Here is an 8,941-nt window from a genome sequence, read left to right as displayed (position 1 = left end):
TCCCAGGGCCAATCTCTGTCCCATGAGCATAGCCTTAACCAGATTTAGCAAATAAAAATATTGCATGGGACATAACTTATACTAAAAAAATTTATTCATTGTTTACCTAAAATTCACATTTAACCAGAGGGCCTGTATTTTGTCTGACAACCCTACTTCAACATCTACAAAATATCGAAACCTTCCATATATCTTCCTTTTTTTCTCCATTCCATATGCCCCGTGATCGTAGCTCTGACTTTTAGCTTGTGGGGTTATAATTGCTTTAAACCTCTTTCTACTGTTGGACTTGGTGTGCTTCCTGAAGGCAAGGCTGTGTGTCATGCATCTTTGTGCAACTGTTATGTTGAAAGGCCAGAGCTGACTAGGGACCCATGGAAAGCAGCTTTATTCTTTTCTCTCACTATCTCTTTAAAACCATGTGAAGGCTTGCTTTGGGCCCAGTTCCCTGAATGAAATCTCAGATCCATAATTTAGAAGACAATTTTGTCCCTTTCAGTTGCAGGATAGTCTAGGGTTAATACTAGAATGTTTCCTAAGGGTGGTGGGCCCTGAGGTTAGCTTCACTTTTTCCTACTTGGTTCCTCTCCTCCTCCGTCCTCCCCACAGGCAGCCTCTCCCCCTCCAGGTTGGAGGGGGTCACTGAGAGTGAGGAAGAACAGAAGAAAGGATGGGGCTGAGTTACTTGCACTTGGCAAGTAACTTAATGGATGGCTCTCCTCCCCTCCCTGCTCTACCCCCATCCCCGGCCTCTTTGTGCTGGGCAGGAAGCCCCTGTTGGGCAGGCTCCTTTATTTTATTTTATTCTACTTTTATTTTTTATTTGAAGTATAGTTAATTTACAATGTCATGTTAGTTTCAGGTGTACAGCACAGTGATTCAGTAACCTATATTATAATCTATTCTTTGTTCAGATACTTTTCCCTTATAGGTTATTACAAAATACTGAGTATAGTTCGCTGTGCTACACGGTAGGTCCTTGTTGCTTATCTATTTTATATATACTAGTATGTATATGTTAATCCCAAACTCCTAATTTATCCCTTTCCCTTTGGTAACCGTAAGTTTGTTTTCTATGTCTGTGGGTCTATTTCTGTTTTGTAAGTAAGTTCATTTGTATCTTTTTTTTTAGATTCCACATATAAGCAATATCATAGCTTTCTCTGCCAGGCTTACTTCATTTTGTGTGCTAATCTCTAGGTCCACCCATGTTGCTGCAAATAACATTATTTCATTCTTTTTTATGGCTGAGTAATATTCCACTGTATATATGTGTATGTGTGTATGTGTGTGTGTGTGTATATATATATATATATACACCACATATTCTTTATCCATTCCTCTGTTGATGGACACTTAGGTTGCTTCCATGTCTTGTCTATTGTAAATAGTGCTGCAATGAACATTTGGGTGCATGTATCTTTTCGAATTATAGTTTCCTCCAGATATATGCCCAGGAATGGGATTGCAGGATCATATGGTAGTTCTATTTTTAGTTTTTTAAGGAACCTCCATACTGTTCTCCACAGTGGCTACACCAACTTACATCCCCACCAACAGCATAGAAGGGTTCCTTTTTCTCCACACCTTCTCCAGCATTTATTATTTGTAGTCTTTTTGATGATGGCCATTCTGACCAGGGTGGGGTGATACACCTCATTGTAGTGTTGATTTGCATTTCTCCAGGCTCCTTTTATGAAGGATGCTAAGTTGCAGGAAAATAGACCTGTGGTCTGTGGACATGCAGTTAACTCCTGGTGTGACTGTGTCTTCCCCGGGGAAAGCCTCTCACTATTTGCCTTTCTCAGGCAGGAATCAGACAGGTCCAGGGAACCTACTTCACACTTTCTGAGCAGTGTCCTCCAGCCACTCTCACTGACTTGAGGTGAGGGGGACACCCTTGTGTTTCCTCCCCGCCTCTCCTCCCCCCAGACTGTGTGGATTTCTGGTGGTTCAGAAATATGACAGTCCTCCAGTTTTCTCCAAAGAAATTGTCTCTCTCAGCCCCTTCAGCCTCTACCCTTTATATCCTCTACCCTTTTATATCCCCTTTTATATCTCAGCCCCTTCAGCCTCTACCCTTTTATATAACCCTTTTATAGGGCTTCAAAATCAGTTTCCAGGGGCTTCCCTGGTGGTCCAGTGGTTAAGACTTCGCCTTCCAATGCAGGGGGTGTGAGTTCCATCCCTGGTTGGGGAGCTAAGATCCCACATGCCTCGCGGCCAGAAAACCAAAACATAAAACAGAAGCAATATTGTAACACATTCAATAAAGACTTTAAAATTGGTCTACATCGAAAACAAAATCTTAAAAAAAAATGTATCCAGCACCTTCCTTTGCAATTCCTACGTAGGTGTTCTAGAATTTCTCTTTGGAATATGGGAGTCTTTGCCATTTCTTTTGTTGATTTTGGCTTTGGTGCCTTAGCAGAAGCTGAGGCAAAAGAGTACCATCTTACCATCTTTTGTTATATTTGTATTTTTAGCACCTAGCTCAGTGCCTGGTGTACGGCAGACACTTGATAACTGTTTTTTGAGCAACTTCATTATTAACAAGAACATACAGTAAGGTCTTTCCTATCCTCCTTAATCACCAGGGTCACTGTTCTTCCTATGCTCATCCCGCCTACAAACCTGGATGACACCACTTTATTTTTCAGCTCACAAGTCACTTCCTCCTTATTGCCCTCATTGGCTTAACCCCCCAATAGCCTCTGTCCTAAGTACCTGACACAGCACTGGGTACCGCTGTAAGCTCCAGGAAGGCTGGCACTGCCTTGTTCACTCTGTATTCTGAGAAGAGAGCACAGTGCCAGGCAGTAAGTAATAATGAATGAATAAATGAATGGATGGATTGGCACCCGTTGTAAAGCCTCCTAGACTGGGTTTCAGGAGTGGGTCTGTTCTGGACCACTGGCTTTCAGCCCTCATTAGAGCCCACCTATATCAAGGGGTGCTGGTTTGGGCAACCTCACCCTTCATGGCTGAATTAAGCTCCCATTAATGGGTCAGTACATCTGCTACCTGAAGTGTAACTATAGAATTGTGCCCAAGTACCACAGCACAGAAGTTGACAAATCACTTTGGTCATGAAGTTTCTAGCTCCTTTTCTCAAACTCACATTCTTTAGTCCATCAGCTTCAGAAATTTCACTGTGATCATGATATCCAATGACAAATTTAAAAACACTTCTGTTTGCATCATAGCGCCATATTCAGTTTGTGTCCAGTTAAGTGCTGTAGAAGTCAGTGTTAAATTTCTCCTGAATTTTATACTCTTCCAAAAGTATTACAACGTTGGATGTGTGTGTAACCCACTCTTCTCCCCAAAACCTCTACCCCAGACAAGCAAATCTCTTATAGTCAAATCAAATTGAAGCTAGAGTGTGGTATGAACTTGTGGTACAAAAAACAAATCCAATACATTATATGTAAAAGAAGTTCAGTATATGTGACAGGAAAATCTGAATAAACTGAAGATGAACATAGGGAAAAAGCTATTTTAGTAAATTACATAACTTTTTAAAAGGCTTTTGAGAAACACTTAAAGTAATGTCTATTTGGGGATTTAAGCAAATGATGTCCTGATTTGATGACATAAAATATATTTCTTTTCTTAAGGGATTGTAGACATTCTTGAGACCACCCTCTTAACCAAAGAATTGTAAAATTATATACATATATCATATTAAAAAACAATTGTATGGAGGTTGAGGCCAAATCTGCTGGTTGCCTACCCAATGTTCACCTTCATTTTGTTTTTTTCCTTACCAAGGAGCCCTGATTTTCTTGAGGGCTGCAATGTAACCAGCTCAAACCTGTATTTCATAGGCTCTCATATAAAGGGAGGTGACTAAATTCTGGCTAATGAAATAGAAGTGAAAGTTTTTGGTGGGGATTCCAGGAAAGCTTCTTAAATGGTGGATTAACTCATATGGCTTTTGTCCTACTCTACACCCTCATTCCCATCTGGAACTTGGACTTGATGGCTGGTACTGAGCAGCCATTTTGCAACAATGAGACTTGATTTAATAAACTAAGGATAATGGAGCTGAAAGATAGAAGGAAGATGGCACATTAATAACATCATGGAGCCACTGTGCCAGTTTTGGACTGCCTAATTTTAGACAGTGTTACACAAGAGAAATGATCCCCATGTGTCTAAGCCCTTGCTTTTTAGGTCTTTATTACTTATAACCAAAATAATTCTAAAAGATATTGGGGATAAGATTTTGGTGAAAGTTTAGTGCATTTGTGTTCTAGATGAGAACTTCCCAAAGAAACTCTTTATATTAATAACCATCATGGAAAAATTAGAAAAATGCTTACCTCTGAAGTTGTTGCACTGAACATACCATCTGACTGATTTTATTTCAGAGAATAGAAATAATTTCAGTTTTATTTAATTTATTTATTTTTAATTAACTAATTAATTAATTTTTGGCTGCATTGGGTCTTCGTTGCTGCATGTGGGCTTTCTCTAGTTGCAGTGAGTGGGAGCTACTCTTCGTTGCAGTGCGCAGGCCTCTCATTGTGGTGGCTTCTCTTGTTGTGGAGCGTGGGCTCTAGGCACACAGGCTTCAGTAGTTGGGGCATGCGGGCTCTAGAGTGCAGGCTCAGTAGTTGTGGCTCACGGGCTTAGTTGCTCCGTGGCATGTGGGATCTTCCCAGATCAGGGCTCAAACCCGTGTCCCCTGCATTGGCAGGTGGATTCTTAACCACCAGGGAAGTCCCTAATTTCAGTTTTAAATTGAGCAGTTTTAAATGTAAATTACATACACACATACTCACAGTTTAACAAGTGTGTCCATATTCCAGGCGTTGTGCTCTGTAAGTTATATTCATTATCTCATGTAATGTTCATAGCAATCTTGTGAGGTATTGTTATTACCCTCATCTTCTACATGGAGAAACAGAGGTTTAGACAATCAGGTAACTTCACAGTAAATGACAAAGAAGGGATTAGAAATGAGTTTGTTTAGCTCCAAAGCCCACATTTATGATGACTACCTTGCCCTGTTTCCTGGCAGAGGACCAGATAAGCATGGGTCTGTTTTAGCCATTTACCAAGGGTGGTATAACAAGAAATAAATATAATCCATCCAGTTGGACTTCCTAGAAAAACTCAACAGATAAAGAGAATTGATACTCATATGGAAGACTCCCAATAGCCAGGAATTTGAAATGTACAGAGCAGGGAGATTCAGGTTAGATGTTAAAATGGGTAGCCCCCTGGCCTCGTTCAAACCAGACTGAGTACACTAGATCCTTTTCCTGAAAAAAGTGATGGCTGTTCCCACTTGGAATGGGGCAGGATATGTACTGTGTTTACTGGCCCCCTGACCTCATTGCCCACCATCCTCTCACTCCCTTGCTCTGCTCATTACGCTGCCCCTTCAAACATGCCATTTGACCTCACAGATCTTGCACATACCAGTCTCTCTGCGTGAAATGCTCTTCCTCTAGATCCTATGAGGTTCATTACCTCGCTTGATTAAAGTCACTGCTGCCATGGGGCTTCATCAGAGATGCCTTCCTTGACCATTTTATCTACAAAACAGTCTCTTCTATTACTCTCGGTTCCCTTATCCTGCTCTATATTTCTTCATAGCACTGAATGCACCTGATGTATATATTTATCTGTATGTATCTACCTCCTGCCCTAGAATAAGCCCCGTGGACATGGGGCCTGTGCTTTGTTCACTAGGACGAGGTCTGGTACATAGTATATGCTCAATAAATATTTGCTGAATGAATGAATGAAGAGTGAGTTCCAAGAACCTGCTTATGTCCTATGTTATTACATGGAAACCTGGAAGACACTAGATGGATTGGTCCTATTCTGGGACAGACTCTATATTCACAAAGGTTTTTGGGGTTACTTCTGCAATGTGAGCAACTAATGAATGATCTCCATGCAGGGGAAGTGATAAACAGAAGAAGAGTGTTTTAACATGGAATCTTCTTAAAAGAAAAATGAAACTGGAGAGTCATGTGCAAAGTGGTAGCAGTGACTAGCAGCCACTTTGCACCTAAGAAGAAATTGATTCTTAATTATTACCTATGAAGAATGACCATGATAAAGGAGATACACTGTCTCTGCCTCTTGGTGGTTGTTAGTGCCTTTGTGGGTATACTATCCTTAGACACATAACTATAATCCTGGGCGATATAGGATGAAGAGTTGTGATTCCCAGGAGAGAGAATCTCTGGCGAGAGTAACCCAAATCCCAGAAGTAGGTTTTGAATTACTCCTTGGAGGGTGGAACAAATTTTGACAGGATTTTCTGGCCCTAGCTGGCAGAAGAAACAGCATAAGAAAAGGCATGGCCGATTAATGCATACATATTATCTGGGAAACAGTAATTTGCTTTGGAGCCAAAACAAGGGAGTCCTTGGAAATAAATATTGAAAAGGTTTGCAGGAGGCTCTGTCTCAGTGGGCCTCTAATGCCAGGCTGAGGGGTTTGAATGTAATATGGTAAGTGTCTGGGAACCATTCTTCAATGGCTCCAGTTCTTACCCAGCAGCAAAGTGACAAGATGGAAACATTGTTATATGAGGTTATTCTGATGGGAGTCTGGAAGATGACTCACAGTGGTAAAGAACAAAAGCCAGGAAGATTGGTTGCAAAGTTAGTGAAATAATTTGGGATGTAAAGACAAGAATCAGGAAGGCATCTTTTTACCCATAAAAAGACACTGATGTTGGGTGATGAAGGTAAGGGAATATCTTAGTCTGCTCGAGCTGCCTTAATAAAAATCCTAGAGGTCCGCGGAGACACGTGAAGGCCGGTGAGTTGGTGCGGAGTTCGTCTCGGCACGCATGGCCGCATTGGGATGGAGTCCTCCTCGTCTTCCTCTGCAGCGGGTTTGGGCTCGGTCGACCCTCAGCTGCAGCATTTCATCGAGGTAGAGACTCAGAAGCAGCGCTTCCAGCAGCTGGTGCACCAGATGACGGAACTTTGTTGGGAAAAGTGCATGGACAAGCCTGGGCCAAAGTTGGACAGTCGGGCTGAGGCCTGTTTCGTGAACTGCGGTGAGCGCTTCATTGATACAAGCCAATTCATCTTGAATCGACTGGAACAGACCCAGAAATCCAAGCCAGTCTTCTCAGAAAGCCTTCCTGACTGACCTGAGTATTACCTCTTTGGAAAAGGAAGGTAGTTCAAGAAATGAAGAGCAGTTGATGGGATGGTTGAAGAAAAGGCTGTGGGGGGATCGGCTCTCACCTTTGTCACTCTTGGGACATCCTGTCATCTGAGAATGAACAAAGACCGATTTTTGTGTGTGTGGGTGGTTTGAGGGTCAAATGTGTTTGGGGTTGTGTTTTTTAATGCTAATCTTGGGAAAACAATTGACAGATGAACGGAAGACTCTACTAGATGTGTATTACTGTATGTGGGACGATGCTTTCCTCATAGTCTCATTAACTGCTCCCTACAATTTTAATAGTGGAACTGCTCTATAGTTTGATAGTGGGACCACATAGGTAATAATCTGTTATTTGTTGGATTCCTTTCAGATTTCTGGAGAGATCGATATATACATCTTTGTGTCTCTCAGAAAGGGCAGCAGTGGGGGAAAGAGTAATTTGGTACTTGACTGTAGGCCTCCTTATCTAGTGTTTGATTATCAGAGCTGGAAAAAAAAGTGTATGGAGTATTCATACAGTACATTTCACCTTTGTAGGTTATCTCCCTCCCTTTTACTGTGATTCACTTAAATATCTATATGTAAAGTACAGTCTTGGGCTCGTACAGGTAGCCTGAGAGTCTAGAGGCCTTTAGTTAAAGGAATCTAGCCAGCGAACATAATTCTCATACTAAACTGCCACAAGGAAGAACTTACCCTGTATGTCAGGGTCCAAAAAGATTTAAAGATGTGCCTAAATGAGAAAATAAGTTATAAAGATTTAGGCCAGTCAAAAACTAACAGCTCTTCCAGACAGAGGTGAATGCCTAGTGTAAATCAGCATAGTTTCCATTTACTGCGTTCTTTTAATCACTGAAATAAAAGCTTCTACAAGAAGAAAAAATCCCATAGACTGGATAGTTGAAACAATAGAAAATTATTTCTTGCAGTTCTGGAGGCTGGGAAGTCCAGGATCAAGGTGCTTGAAAAGTAGTTTTCATTCTGAGTATACTCTTCTTTTGGCTTGTAGGCGGCTGCCATCTCACTGTGTAATGGCATGACCTTTTCTATTTTCCCCCTCTTCCTTTTTTCTTTGTTTAAAAAATAAATTTATTTATTTATTTTCGGCTGCGTTGGGTCTCCTTTGCTGCACAAGGGCTTTCTCTGGTTGCAGCGAGCGAGGGCTACTCTTCGTTGTGGTGCGCAGGCCTCTCACCCAGGTGGCTTCTCTTGTTGCGGAGCACGGGCTCTAGGTGCGCAGGCTTCAGTAGTTGTGGCACATGGGCTCAGTAGTTGTGGCTCGAGGGCTCTACAGTGCAGGCTCAGTAGTTGTGGCACACAGGCTTAGTTGCTCCACGGCATGTGGGATCTTCCCGGACCAGGGCTTGAACCTGTGTCCCCTGCGTTGGCAGGTGGATTCTTAACCACTGCGCCACCAGGGAAGCCCCTCTTCCTTTTCTTATAAGAGCACTGATCACATCATGGGCACATGATCCATCCATCCGTCATGATCCATCTAAACTTAATTACTTCCCAAAGGCCCTACCTCCAAATCATCATTTGGGGGTTAGGTGTCAATGTATGAATTTTGGGGACCCACAGACATTCAGCCCATACTAGGAGGGAATCAAAGAGGATGATTAGGTTTTGGATCTGAGCTGTGGTACAATATGCATAGTCAAACCAGGAGGAGGATCTGCCTTAGGGGGTATGTGATAGTCACAGTGACCTACTTGTGAAGACAGTGAGGTGATTTGGGTTAGGAATGTCTTTGGGGAGCCCACACCTCCTCAGGCACACTTCTTTCAGT

At 42.1% G+C, this 8,941-nt stretch overlaps 1 pseudogene; it reads left to right on the top strand.

The window, feature by feature from the left end:
- Window positions 1-6,837: 6,837 nt before the first annotated feature.
- Window positions 6,838-7,131, top strand: LOC112410762 (mitochondrial import inner membrane translocase subunit Tim8 A pseudogene; annotated as a pseudogene).
- Window positions 7,132-8,941: the final 1,810 nt, after the last annotated feature.

Source organism: Neophocaena asiaeorientalis, unplaced genomic scaffold (assembly GCF_003031525.2).
Source record: "Neophocaena asiaeorientalis asiaeorientalis breed wild unplaced genomic scaffold, Neophocaena_asiaeorientalis_V1.1 scaffold166, whole genome shotgun sequence".
Taxonomy (NCBI): Eukaryota; Metazoa; Chordata; class Mammalia; order Artiodactyla; family Phocoenidae; genus Neophocaena; species Neophocaena asiaeorientalis.
This window is presented reverse-complemented; position numbering and strand designations above follow the sequence as displayed.